Source organism: Canis lupus, chromosome 19 (genome assembly GCF_011100685.1).
Source record: "Canis lupus familiaris isolate Mischka breed German Shepherd chromosome 19, alternate assembly UU_Cfam_GSD_1.0, whole genome shotgun sequence".
NCBI lineage: Eukaryota > Metazoa > Chordata > Mammalia > Carnivora > Canidae > Canis > Canis lupus.
The window spans coordinates 44,798,665-44,814,214 of NC_049240.1; the positions used below are offsets into that span (position 1 = coordinate 44,798,665).

At 31.5% G+C, this 15,550-nt stretch overlaps 1 protein-coding gene and 1 long non-coding RNA gene across 2 annotated transcripts in view; one reads left to right on the forward strand and one right to left on the reverse strand.

Moving 5' to 3' along the window:
- LRP1B (LDL receptor related protein 1B) overlaps positions 1–15,550 on the reverse strand; it is a 1,959,891-nt gene that overhangs the window by 689,631 nt on the left and 1,254,710 nt on the right. The gene's annotated exons all lie outside the window — the stretch shown is intronic.
- LOC111091181 overlaps positions 1–15,550 on the forward strand; it is a 49,420-nt gene that overhangs the window by 7,537 nt on the left and 26,333 nt on the right. The gene's annotated exons all lie outside the window — the stretch shown is intronic.

Sequence of the window (15,550 nt, forward strand, 5' to 3'; positions counted from 1 at the left end):
CTTAATATTTTCCCTGGTTTCAAGTTAATGTCTGGCCCTATTAAAAAATAGTATGTGACTAATTGAAAGTTCCATTACAATACTTTTAAAAACAAACTTTAAACAAACATCTGTATATAAGTCCCTTTCAGAGACCTAAATTCAAGTAAATGTTTTCAGTGTCTTTTGCAGCCTGAAATTTAAGCAAATGATTTATTTCACAGGAGAAAATGTCCTTCTGTTAACATTTGTAACCTCAACACTTAAACTCTTCCTCACACCTAGACATGTATATTCTCACTCATAAAATAATAAAAAAAACGTTATTGAACATTTTGGTAGCTAAGGTACATACAGACAGAAGTTATGAAAATATGTTTTGTTTATTGACTTTGAAAGCAAAAAAAAAAAAAGATTATTATTAAGCCAGCAGTTTTCAAAAGTAATAATGTGAAATGCAGAGAAAGCAACAGCCACTGTCTATACCAATCTTTTTTCTACTCTAAATTCTCTCCCCCATTCCAGAATGGTTACCTTTTCTTATAATTAATTATCTTTCTGGATTATGCAATGTTGAGGTGTAATATGAATAAAAAATGACCCAAAGATAAATACTAGTTATTAGCTGACTATTTACCAACAACTCATAAAATGACTAGGACAAATGAAAGGGAAATGAAAAATATTAGATTGTATAGGTCAAAGAGTCTTTATATATTCAGATGTCTGCTTCAAATTTAAAGGCTTCTATATTTTAAAGTAACTAAAATATTGGTGAAAGGATGTTTCATTTGCAGAAATATATAAATTATTTTCCACATTACTAAGTCAAATGAGAAAAAAAAGCACAAATGATCAGTTTCATAGTTAATATAAAAACATGTCATAACCAACATTAATTATTGATGAAAATACTCTTAAAATAAGAAATGATGGATACTTAACTGGTCGATTTGATATAATTGGGGAAAGATTATAAATTTTTGCCTTTACATCATAAATAAAACTAATAATGTTATTATTTATATTGTTCTGGAAATACTATCTAATATAATTAGATAATAGAAATAAATGAAGTATAAAATTAGAAGAGTATCATGTGCAGCTAATATAATCATATAATCATAAAATCAATAAAAACTAATTAAGAACTGTAAGAAACTAAGATTTAAAAAAATAGATTGCTAGTTTCAAAAATCATGTAAAAATTCACAGATTTTATATCTAAAGAGAGACTATAGTAGAAGGTAGATTTAAAAATCTACCATAAAACAAAGTATTTGGGTTAAACTACAAAGAATTATATAGAATTTGTACAAAGAAAATTTATAAATCTACAAACTCAGATGATGTCTTGGATATAGTTTAATCTTTTTATCACTGAAAAATATTTTTCCTCAAATTAATCCCAATAAAATGGTAACAATATTATTGCAATCTTATAAGCTTATCTTAAATTTGAGAAGATAAAAGCGCAAAAATCATTTGGAGTCTTCAAAAAATAGAAGAAAATTGATGAATAGGAACTGTAAATGTCAAACCTTCAGAAGGTTTTAAAACTAACAGTAGTCAAAATATTTTTAACAGAATATCAAACATATCAACATTTAAATAGGATCGAGACATCAGATATTCATCTACCTAGCATATGGTTTTAATATACAAACATTGTTCAAAATAATAAAGATAATGGAATTACAAAATTGATGATGTTAGGAACATTGCTTCGCCACCTAGAGAAAATAAAAAGCCAAATATAAATCCTTACAGTAAAATATATTCTAAGTAAATCAAAAAAATAATACTTTTTAAAAAGCAATGATAAATACACACACATTCTAGAATAAAATAAAACAACAAAAACTTGAAATGTTCATTACACAGATCCAGAAAACATAAAGGATAAATTGATAAACTTAATTTCACAAATACTTTTGATTCCACATTGCAACAATATAATCCATCTATAAATTCAATACAAATTTGGTAAACCAGAAAAGTTTTTATTATATTTTAAAAAAGGTATTTTTTTAACATGTAAAAGGGCTCTTACAAAAAAATAAAGATCAATAAACCCATACAAGTGTAAGATTCACAATGAATCAATGACTTACAAAAATGATCAAAAATATCTTCTAATAAAAAAAGTAATCTGAAACAGCAATTTAATACCATTTTTTCCTCTATCAAATTGGTTTAGATTTTTTTTTTTTTAAAATGGAAAATGCAAAGATAGATTTGACAAGGGTGTAAGTAACATCTCCAATGTTGAAAGGGCTGCAAATTGGAAATATCTATCTACCAGGCCATGTTACAAAATCTAGAGAAAAAAATGCATCAATTCTGCATCAGAGTAATTCTAATTTTAGATTTTTTTTCATTAACAGGTTTGCCCAAATGCACAAGGATGCATTACAAAGACATGTGTTGCTGCTTCATATAAATTAGCAAAAGACTGATAACAGCTTAAATCATTATTGCAAGACTGGTGATATCAATTACAATGTATCCATGCACTTTATTATACACTGGAGTGAAAAAGAATGAAATAATTCTTCACAAGATAACACAATCTCCAGAACATATCAATAGAAAAGGTACAAAACCAAGTGCATGGTAGGTTTTCATATATGTTAGAAGATATTTATGTATTTACCAATATCTAGAACTATAATTCCATACACATCAATATAAACATATGGACAAGTTTATCACTACATGAATTCCTTCTGGGAGGCTACAACAAAAATAGCTAACAGTGATTGCCTCTGGTGAGGAAGACTTGAGGTTCTGGAAAACTAGAGTAGGAGAGGAGAATTTTTATTGATCAATTTGTGCTATTTATTTTCCTTCTACCATATTTCTGTATGACCCCCCCCCAAATGCTCATTTTAAAAGTGATGATGATGATGAAATGTATACACATGTGCATCAAGTTTGATGGTTTCTACAGATGAATTATGAAAAATTCTCTGTTGAGGTGTGACTTATTTATCCCTAGGAACTTTAGGAAATATAAGAAAGTACTAAAACCCATTCCTTGTCACCAAAGAGTTTATATAATATAGTTAGCAAGACAAAGCCAATGCATAACATATAATTTTAGTCTAAAATATGGCATTCTGTACTTAAGTAATAAATCATAAGGGATCACCTACAAATACAGTAGAATGAGAGTTTAAGAGTAATATAATAATTTATATTTTTAGTTTGGTAAATCAAGGTGCAATTTCTCTTTCTTTCTTTCTTTCTTTCTTTCTTTCTTTCTTTCTTTCTTTCTTTCTTTCTTCTTTCTTTCTTCTTTCTTTCTTTCTTTCTTTCTTTCTTTCTTCTTCTTTCTTTCTTTTTTTTTCTTTTTTTTTTACTAATCCACCATGACATTCTTAATCACTGACTCCAGGATAACCATAGAATTGTTTCAACAAACCTGGCCATAAACCACTATCAATCTTTTAGAGTCAGAACAGCAGTAAAACCTATTTGCTATCCCTAACCTAAATGCTGCCTTGAAAAGGTAAAGGAAAATCGTATTCAAATGACTAGTAATTTTAACTCAGATTATGTTACCAGAGATACGAAGTATCTTAGATGAGATTTACAAGTTTAAATAGTTCTCCCCTGTCTCTGATATTGCAGGGGATGCTTGAAATGCATCTTGTTTGGTTTTAATCCTTACAAAAATGTGGATTAAGAGGGCATACCAGGTATGAGTTTAAATTTCTTTTTTTTTTTTTTAATTTTTTAATGATAGTCACACAGAGAGAGAGAGAGAGAGAGAGAGGCGCAGAGACATAGGCAGAGGGAGAAGCAGGCTCCATGCACCAGGAGCCCGATATGGGATTTGATCCCGGGTCTCCAGGATCGCGCCCTGGGCCAAAGGCAGGCGCTAAACCACTGCGCCACCCAGGGATCCCTGAGTTTAAATTTCTAATTCATGATCATTAATTGGGGAAAACCTAAAAGCAAATGACTTTAGTAAGTATGCTTAAAGACTGTTGATTTTTACTTGATTCATATTAAGACAAATCCTTACATAGTCAAATAATTGGATATAATATCTTGAAATAATGAATACTACAGATTTCCTTAAGTTCTCTCCTTTATATATCAGAAACTTGAGTCTTAGAGAAAATTTGTATTATGAAAATTAAATACAGATTAATAGTATTGAAATGTGTTTTAGAAAATATAAATATCCAATATCTAAAAAAACCCAAAAATTTTTAAAATAATTTTTAAATGTTCACATTTAAGTTCAAATAACCAAGTCAATTACTCTGTCTTTACTAATTATACTTTAAAACTATGTGCTGAAAATATTATTAGGTGTTTATTATCAAGTTAAGTTTTACATAATCTTTTCCGATCTATTTAAAATGATATTTTCTATTCATAACTATGTGTGCAAGAATATTACAGAAACTGCAGTTTTTCCCTTTGGGCAATGAGAATAAGAATGGCCAAGTAAAAAGCAGCAACAACAACAAATAATAATCAGTATGTTGGTATGTATCATGACAACTCATGAAATCACACTCATGCAAACATAAACACACCTACACACAAACACACCAAGGACATTATAAGGGCTATTTTTATTTCTGTTATCTTGAAATTTATAGTTTAGGATAAAGTCAGTACAAAGTCAACAGCTATAGGGAAACTGTTTCTGGAGTCATTAGACACTGTACTGCTTTTCAAGAATAAATTTATATGATCGATTCTAGAGTTTCTTTCTCTGTTAAACTATTTTGGCCATTTTAAAAAATAGATTTATCATTTTGTAAACTGCCTGACTCATTTTTATCTTAATAAAAGACATCATATGTTATAACAGAATAACTTTGGTTCTGGGATGTGATTCACAGTAAATATTAATATGGGTATGGATGTGTCTGGTGGCTCAGTTGGCTGAGCATCCAATTCTTGATTGGCTTTGGTCCTGAGCTCAAGATCCTGGGATCTAGCCCACAGTCAGTGTCTGTGTTCAGTGGGAATTCTGCTTGAGGATTTCTCTCCCTCTCTCCCTCATTCACTCATACTTACTCTCTCAAATAAATAAATAAATCTTAAAAAATAAAGAATATGAGTATGAAGAGAAGTTAATCTTTGAGGAAATCCAAATGGATTTACTCAATATAAGCATAATGTCTTTTTAAATTGCGGTATTTTAAAAAATATTTACACCATTAACCTTTAATACTGCATACATATTTCTTTCTCTAACAATGTTGACTTCAATTCAATTCAGCAATTATTTATTGAGTATAATGTGTTTGCTTAGCTACTGAAGAATGTAGAAAAATGGAAAAAACAAATCCCTGACCTTGTGCAGCAATAAGTCTAGTAATCACAAATGTTCTACATTGAACATGTATACTTATATATGAATAAAATAAAAGCCATATAATGATCACAGAGTGCTATGGCATTTCAGAAAGGTGGAAAATATATATAATGGGAAGGCTGAGAACAAGATTTACTGAGATATTATTTGGAAAGGGTTTTTTTTTTTTTTTTCGGTTTGTTTTAAAGATTTTATTTATTTATTTATTCATGAAAGACACAGAGAGAGAGAGGCAGAGACACAGGCAGAGGGAAAAACAGGCTCCATGCAGGGAGCCTGGTGTGGGACTCGATCCTGGGTCTCCAGGATCACGCCCTCAGCCAAAGGCAGGCACTAAACTGCTGAGCCACCCAGGGATCCCTGGAAAGGGGTTTTGAAGGGTGCCAGTGAATACTACTTATGGAAACAGAAAAAAAAATCATATAGACAGCCGACTAAAGAATATAGTCATTATATTCAAATATATACCAACTAAGAAACAAAAGGCAAGTAAAACAGAAAAAAGAGAGGTAATTTAATAGCATGGTGATTGTTCTTATTACTCAACAGGAATGTGTCAGGGCATAGATGTTTGAAGTAAATTAACTCCCATTTGGTCTTCCTCCATTTCTGAATGAGTTCACAATAAAATTCTGTTTTGCATATGTATTCTTTATTTTATGCTAAACATTATTTTCCTAATAGCATAGCTATATGTACAAATTTTCATCAGAACTGTATACACAGAACCATGTATACTGAGTTTAAGGGGTGATTTTCAATGGCTATTTGAACACATGGGATTTTAGTGTTACTTGCTGAATCTAATCCACACATAACATAAAAAAACTCCTAAGTAAAGTCATAAACAGTCAGGAAAGGGTGGGACTTGCTCCAGAAGCAATAATAAGGCAGTTTGGAGTCACAGTTCAGGAAATGTTGACTGCTAATTTATGAGGTGTCTCTTCATCTTAAACAATGGAGAACCATTGAAAGATTTTGAGTAAGTATGATCTCAGGTCACAGTTTATGAGGTAATAGGGAGCTTAAGCTGTGTGTAGAATGGATTGAAGCCAATTACTGTCAGAGGAAAACACAGTAGGCCACACAGTGGTCTGAAGGACAGATAATACAGATTTACCATATGCTATGATATGTGAGTGGAAAGAATGGAATGGGTGATGGTAGAGAAATTGTAGACAGAGCATCAGTAGGACCTGAAAATATGAAGACAAGTCAGAATGTCAAAATCCACTTTCTGCTTTAAACTTAAATGTGTAGAGGATTGAAGATGTTTCTAACAGAAATAGAGAATGTGAAAAAAAATTCTACCTTCAGAGAAAAAGTGGAATGTTCAGCATAGCAGTGGAAGAAATTAGTTTGAAGTATGAGGTGAAATTCAGTGATGGGAATTTGGAAAACATTTGGCTGGGAAATGATGGTTGAAATGTTGGGAATAGAAGAAATTACTATGGATACCTTGCATGAAGATGAGAAGGAGCAAAAGAAGGAAATTAAAAGAAACGTCTACAAGAAGGAAAGAAAGAAGGAAGGAAGGAAGGAAGGAAGGAAGGAAGGAAAGAAAGAAAGAAAGAAAGAAAGAAAGAAAGAAAGAAAGAAAGAAAGAAAGAAAGAAAAAGAAAGAAAGAAAAACGTCTACACAATGTCTGAAACATTATGCATTCAACAAATATTTCTTTTTACCTTAAATATAAGGGGCAAGCAAGGAAAAGTGAAATTAAAAAATCTAAAAGATAAGTGAATAGAGGACAATCCAGTATGAGAGTTCACAAGAAAAGATTTCAAATAGAGGATATGTGTTGCAGAGAAAGGCCAAATCTTACAAGAAAAAGTCAAAATGCAGGATTAGTTATCATTCATCAAGCTCATACTGTATTTTAGACACTATGTTCTATTTATGATGATGATGACGATGATGATGATGATGATGATGATGATGATGATGATGATGATATCATTGTCCGCATCATCATTATCTCTATTTTATAGATTTGAAAACCAAAATTTAGGTTTGGTAATTTATCTGAACTCACATAATTACTGAATGGCAGAGCAGGACTCAAGACAGAAGAGGAGGGACTGTGAAATCATCTCTGGTGACAACTGAGACAGCAAATTCCCTCAAAGGTAGAGATAAAGTAGAGAAAAGGTGAAGGAATGAATGAGTGAGAGGAAAGATTTCTAGGTGCGCTACACAACGTTATTTGATGAAAGGACAACAGACAAATTTAATAAAATCAAATAAATATATTTGATGTTATTGGGCTAGATATTTTATAGAGAGGAAGAAAAATTAATGTGGAGAAAAAAATTGAAAACATAAGCAAGAAAATTGACTAAGGTCCCATAGGAAGTAAGAGGTCATAGGATCAGTATCTAAAGAAAAGCCCTTCTGGGCAAAATACTTTCTTCAGATACAGTATTGAAGAGAAAAGAGATAGTATACAGCAAATGTTTAAAACTGCTTCTGGGAGAAATCAAAACAGAAATATATAAGGCTCAGAAGCAATATGCTAAGTGTTTTATTAGTGTTACGACACATAGACAATGGAGAACTCATCACATTATTTTCATCAGAAATAAGTAAAACTATTCCATAGGGTTGGTTATAGGCAAGGGAGAAAAAGTGCTGTATTTAGAAATTCTTCATATACAATTCATCATATAATTCCAACAAAATCACTATTCCACTGTAGGAAATCTTTGGGTCTAATTATTCCAGATTGCTTTTAAACAATGATTAAATTCACCATTTCACTTTGTATTTACTGATACAACAATGGGGAAGGAAATAAAACAATGTAATCATAGGAAAGAGTAACACTTTGCCATTCACAGAAGCCCACAGAAGATTTTCATTACACAGGGGATCAGCACAAAGCAAGTTATTTGTGAAGCCAATCAGAGTTAAATCCCCATGTGTGCGAGTTAGTTTTGTTACATTCTTTTGCTAAAGAGCATTTAATCCTTAACTCTTAACCTTATCCTGTGACCTGACTTCAAAATGTTTATTGATTTGCCAATGGAATCTGGAGTGAAAGTTATATGGGTCAGCCCCCATATCTCATCACTCTCAGAAAAACATTCATAAGAGAAGACTGTACAAGTATGACACCGTCTCACTCTTTTTCCCCTATTCACAAACACTGATAACAAATTCTTGTGAATTCTCTAGAAATATATTTTTATTATGAAAAACACCTTTATAAAAAAGTATCACATACTATGCCCCCTATTGTTTTCCCTTACTTTCTACTCAAAACTTAATCACAGGAAATGTCCATGTCCAAGTATAACAGTGATTTCCAATCTTTAAATTTGCTGCTAGGTATTCCACTGTATGGATATACCATTTCATGTTCAAATCTAGAGCCCTATCTTGGCCTATGTAGATTGTTCATAACACTTAACTATTAAAAACAACTTAGCAATGAATAGCAATATCGAAGATGTTCAACATCATATGCCATTAAGGAAATACAAATTAAAACAACCATGAGATATCACCTTACACCTATTAGAATGATGAGAAACCAAAACACTGATACACCAAATGCTGGGGAGGGTATGGAGCAACAGGAACTCCTCATTCATTGCTGGTGGGGACAGCAGTTTCTTACAAAGTTAAACATATTTTTGCCATATGATCCAGCAATTGTGCTCTATGGTATTTACTCAAATGAATTAAAAATTTGTGTCTGCACAAAAACCTATACACAGATGTTTCTAGTAAATGTTTACATCATAACAGCCAAAACTTGGAAGCAACCAAGATATCTTTCAGTAGATAAATGGATTAAAAAAAAAAATGTGGTACTTCCAGACAATGGGATACTATTCATGGATGGAAAAAAAAAAAATAGAGCTGTTAGGCCATGAAAAGACATGGAGGGAAATTAAGTGTATATTAAGTGAAAGAAGAAGCCAGTCTGAAAAGGTTACATGCTAATGATTCCAACTATATCAATCTAGAAATGGCAAAACTACAGAGACAATAAAAACATCAGTGGTTGCCAGGGGCTGGAGGGAAAGGGCACAGCACAGAGAGCAGAACACAGCGGGGTTTTAGGACAGTGAAACCACTCTGTATGATAAGGTGGTGGCACATGGCACATCGTTGCACATTCACCCAAATCCATACTTTGTACAACACCAGAAGTAGGTCCTAATATAAATTACGGACTTTGGGTGCTAATGATGTGTCAAAGTAGGAATACAAGTTCAACAATTTTAATAAGTCATTCTGTTGCAGGAGGCTGTTAGTAAAGGAAGCTGTGTGTATAGGGGTAACAGGGGGAATATAGGAACTCTGACTTTCCTCTCATTTTTACTGTGAACCTCAAAGTGTTCTAAAAATTAAGTCTACTAAAAAAAAGCTTTCACAGAAATTTAATTGTGCAGTATATCCCATGTCATTCATCTCTAATTATTTTAATATATATATATATATATTAGGATTTATTTAGAAGGCCATGAATTTGAAAACTAAAATCATACTTCAAAATAATCATCAGATTAATAAAGAAATCCTAATCATTTTTTTAAGATTTATTTATTTGTTTATTTATTTGGGAGCCAGAGAGAGAGCAGGAGTGGGGGGTGGGGGTGGGCAAAGGAAGAAAGAGAAGGAGGAGACTCCTCACTGAGCAGGGAGCCTGACCCAGGGGCCTGACCCTGGGATCATGACCCAAGCCAAAGGCAGACACTTCACTGACTGAGCTTCCCAGGTGCTCCAGCCTTCTAATCTTCTTGATGTTGAATTCTAATTTGACTTTTGTTTATGGAGAATGCTTTCTGTACATTGTCAACTATTTGGGGTAGAAGTAAAGGTATCTGTATACTTATTAACAAGTTTACTAAATGCATTATTCAAATCTTAAAAAATATATATAACTTAAATGAATATCTTTATAGGTATCACTCCTCCAATGCATTAAGTATATTTGTAGAATAAGGTCTTAGAGGTGGAATTGTGAAAGTATATTCAGATTTTAAACATAGATACATATTGTCAAATGACTTTCCTTATAATTTCATTAATATTCCTGTCATCAGTGTCTGCTTCATCTACTCTTACTAACACTGGATACTATTGGTTTTGTTAATAATCACCAGTCAGATTCTGAAAAAAAAAATACAATCTCATTAAAGATTTGACTTTCTGTAATGGGTGAAGGTGATTGTCTTTTCACTTATTTAGTAGCGTTTTGTATTTCTTTTTCTGTGAACTTTGCCCCTTTTTTATATGGGTAGTTGGTCTTTTAAAAATGATACCAAGGAGGGACATCTGGGTGGCTCCATGGTGAGCATCTGCCTTTGGCTCAGGTCATGATTCTGGGGTCCTGGAACCAAGTCCCACATCAGACTTCCTGTGGGGAGCCAGCTTCTCCCTCTGCCTATGTCTATGCCTCTCTCTTTGTGTCTCTAATGAATGAATAAATAAATAAAATATTTTAAAAAATGATACCAAAGACATTATGTATCAGAGTATATAATTATTTATGATCTGTGTTGCAAATATTTCCCCTATTTATTCTATATTAACTGCATTCTTCTCTTTGGGACCATTTTTGCTTTTAAAGAGAGGAGGGCTTTTTTTTTTTTTCCATAGAGAATTATTCATTGAAAACTTGTTGGATTTGCTCATGCTTTGTCTAGAATGATGGTAGTAACGGTCATCAGACCAAGTTTATAATCTTTGTGTGTATGGGAGGTACTAACTTTGGGGAATTATAAAGCCAATACTATGTTGCTTAAAAGAATAACTTAAAAGTTTTTATTCCTTTTGAATACTCCAAAGGAGATGAAACAGCATTGTAACAATGTTCCTTAAATATTGGTAGAATTTTTCAGCTGGACTTGGAGCTTTTGAAAAAAAAAATGATGAGAGGGGACAGATATTGATTTTTTCCCTATTGTTATAAAATAAATTACCAGCACTTTCCCTTCTAGAATAAATTTTGAAATGCATATTTTTAATACATGAATTTACTAATACAGGGTTTAAAATTCATTTCTGTGACACAGTATATTTCTTTAATTTATATCATTTGTTAGCATCTCCAATTATTTTCCCATTCTCATTTATGTACTGGATTTTCAATGGGTTTTCTTTATTAGGTCAGATAATGTATTAGCAATTTTGGTTATTCTTCCAAAAACCTAATTCTTGAATTTTCAAATTATGCTATGTTTCTTTCTCTTTTCTATATTTAAAAATTAATCTGGTTATCTGTTTTCCTTTGGTTTGTTTTGTTATGTCTTAACTTTTAAGTTAGATGTTACACTGGTAAGGATAAGATGAGCTACACCAATCAACTAAAATCTATATATATGCTCTTTAGATTCATAATTTAAAAGGTCACTGAGACAGGAGAAAAAGAGCAGGAGTATGCTAATTTTCTACATTAAGTGCCTCAGCATGGAAGTGATATAGTCCATTGGCTACAAATAGTCACCTGGCCTCAATCTAACTGCAAGAGAGTTGAGAAATACAGCAAAGCATAAAGAGAATTGGTGAATACTGTCTCTCCTACATATTGTATTTTTTTTAAGATTTTATTTATGTATTCATGAGAGACACAGAAAGAGGGAGAGAAGCGAGACACAGGCAGAGGGAGAAGCAGGCTCCATACAAGGAGCCCAATGTGGGATTTGATCCCGGGACTCCAGGATCATGCCCTGGGCCAAAGGCAGGCGCTAAACCGCTGAGCCACCCAGTGATCCCTCTCCTACATATTGTTAAAAAATATTTTAATTAAAAAAACATAAATGTAAATAAGGTATCTCAAAAGTCTTAGAGCAGTCTTAACCTTTAATAAATAAAAAAATATTGTTACAAGCATAAATATTTGAAAATTTATATGAATTTATTAAACTTTTGTGAATTGACTTTAATTAGATGTAATTTTGTAAATCTAGAAAACAACATTTTAACATTATTACTTTTTTTGTTTTAGCTCCACTGGTTGAAGATGGGAAACTATTAGAAACCACTAGAAACAAAATTAAACATTCAAGATTCACAAAACTATATGTTAAATATAAATAATTAAAGTTTCAGATGATTTCTTCGGTGATTTTATAGCATCTATACTTTTGAAGTTGTTAGAGGTTAAAGAATCACTAAGAGTTTCAGACACTGCATACAAATGTCCAAAATTATGAAATTTTCTTTTGAGCAATGCTTTAGTTATATTCCATATGTTCTTATATAAACAAATCTTTATTTTGTAAAAGTTCTACAATCTCATTTTGAAACTCCATTGAATTAAGATAATGAGTGCTTTCATTATTAAAGTTCCAAATTCAAGAGTGGTTTACTCTTCATAATTATTAGATTTATTATGCTATGATCAGGAAATTTTGTCTGCATCATTTCTACTTCTTGGGACTTAACTGATGTTATTTATGACAATAAATGCTCATTAAAAACAAATCTCGCTGGAGCCGTGTAAAAAAAGGTTCATTTTTTTTGTTTGTTTTTACTTCTAAGAATAGAATTACATTTTTTATATATAAATATATATAACTATATTTAGATCTTCTCCATTCTTGCTTAGTTTTCTTCAATTTCCTTTTTAATAGGCTAGAATAAGTGAGTAGAATTTCTTGCTTCTAAAATGGTTTTCTTATTGTGGTTTCTGTAATTTTTGCTATCCATAGTATATTATTTAATGTAAGATATTTAGACTGCAAAACCTTTATTTGAAGATTGCATTTTTATCATTTGATTTTGTTTGGTTGGTTTTGTTGTTGTTGTTCATCTCAGTAATATTTTACTTTGGTCCCTAAACTTATCTCTCTCGTTTTCTCATTAAATCTTATTTTCTGATTGCCTTAATAATTTTCTTAGTGAGGATTAATGTGGAAAAATGCCTTGTGATTTATATGATTAAATTATCTGGAGTAATATTTTACCTGGATATAGAATATTAGCCTGAATGTGTTTTTCCCTCAGCTTCTTATTACTCCATTTTCTTGGGCATTTCTTAATATCTTCTTAGATAATCTGATTTTCTTTCTGGTAGTTTCAGTATCTGATGATCTGCAATTTCAAAATGACTTAAGAAGTTTGGGTTAATCTCATTAATTTTACCCAAAAGACTGAATGCATTTCTTTATGGGAATTCATGTTCTTCAATTTAGGGAAAACTTAGTTATTCTGCATGTGTGTGTATGTGTGCGTGTGCATGTGTGTGTGTGTGTGTATTAATACCTTTATTCTCTTATGGAGTTTCTTTAAGTATCTGTTTTAGCCTTCCAACATAGATCTCAACTGCTCTTTTTTTTTTTCTCTCTCTCTTTTTCTGTGATGTTCCTGAGTTACCTGCATGTTATTGCTCAATTTGTTTTCTCTGTGTCCAGCCTAGAGTTTATTTAAAGTTCCATGGTGGTGTATTTCATTCCTAAGTATAATAGGTATCACTTTCTATCATTTTCCACTATTTTCTGTTACAATTATTTTGCTTATCATGTTTATATCAATATATCATAGACCTTCTGTGTATATATATATATATATATATATATATATATATATATATATATTCTTGTTCAATTTAGGGATATTATTTTCCATTTTTTTTCTCTTCGAGGATCTCAGACAAACTTATTTTAACTCTTTTTTAAAATCATCACCATCATTTAAACATCTCATTTTCATTTAAGCTTGAGTAAATTCATTTTATGATTGATTTTTGATAGCTGGTTTTATTAGATATGGTTTTCCTCATGATTTTAGGATTTTTTTTCAATCTCATCTTGGATAGGAGTTTTCAATTTTCTCTCTGACTTCATGTGTTTGTTTACTCATCACTATGTACAGGTATTTCTGCTTCTACTTCAGCCCACTCCATCACTACCCCCTCTCTTGGTTCAAAAATACATCCTGTATTTGTCTCTTTATCACTTGCAGTGCCTAAGCTAGTCAGAGTCTTGGCTTGATTGCTATGCCTATGGCCTCCCATCTCTCTAGACACACAACTTCTTTTAAGTAGGAAGCAACCAGCGGTAATTTTTTCTTCCTCCTTTCAAAAGCAAAGGAGTCCCACTCCCGTTTCTGATTTTCAGCAGTGAGCCTGGTTCTAGTCCCCAACTTCATGTGGGACAGCTTTATTTCCCATTAAACCTAAGATCTGAACATCTGTTCTTTACTGGCCTCTAAATCCAATCTAATCAGGAATCCAGATTCAACCCAGCTCACCATTTGTTATTCTATTTTATTTCAGTTTATCAGAGATATATTTTGTTTGTTAATATGACTATATCTCTCTCATTTTCTCCTGTTATATTTTATCATCATCTTTATGTGTTTTTAATAGCATAGAGAGGATTCAAAGTGTGAACATAAAACTCCATCTTTATGAATTTTTTTTCTTATGCCTTCTTAATAACATTAGTAGTTCATTGTGTGAATGCACTGTAACTTTGAGTAGTTTCTCTAGCTATGAGCAATGAATTATTTCTAGTTTGGGAGCTATTAAAATGTTGCACTAAAAATCTTTTTGTATATAACTTCATGTACTCCTGCTCTTCTTTACATGAATTTCTAGAAGTGAAAAGTTTGGGCCAAATTTATATTCTTATCAATAGCTGGAGGGCCTATTTTCCCCATAATCTTGGTATCATTGCATAATATTAAATATTTATTTTCTTTTGTCCAAATGAAGAATGCATCTCTGAGTGTTTTCCATGAGAAGTAGACATGAAATTTCTTCCCCTGATTCCTCAACAATAATATAACTGCAACTTGTTGGTCTGGATGTGAGAGACCAGAGATGAGAGAGTGTAGTTCTTGGTCAAAGAGAGTTCCTTTGAAATAAGAAGCTCTTAAATATGCATTTTATTTATTATTTATTTATTATTCATTATTTATTTATTCATTTGTTCATTCATTCATTTATTCATTTAGAAGCTCTTAAAAATGATTGTTTTGTACTTTTTAGCTCACTTTCTCTTCTATAGAGGAATGAAGTAATTTATTAATGTGCCTACACTGTTACTCTAATAGATGGCAATTTATGTATAAAAGAAAAGCCACTGTAACTACCAAATGCAAACTGATTATCCTGAAAACTCTTAAATATTTAAGCTAGCATTTGGAAGTCTTTGAAAAATAAATATGAATCCTGAATTCAGCTACTTGGGTAGTTTAAAGGTCTTTTAGCTTATAAGACTAATAATTTAATTTGAGTAGATTTTAAAATATCAAAAACATTACAA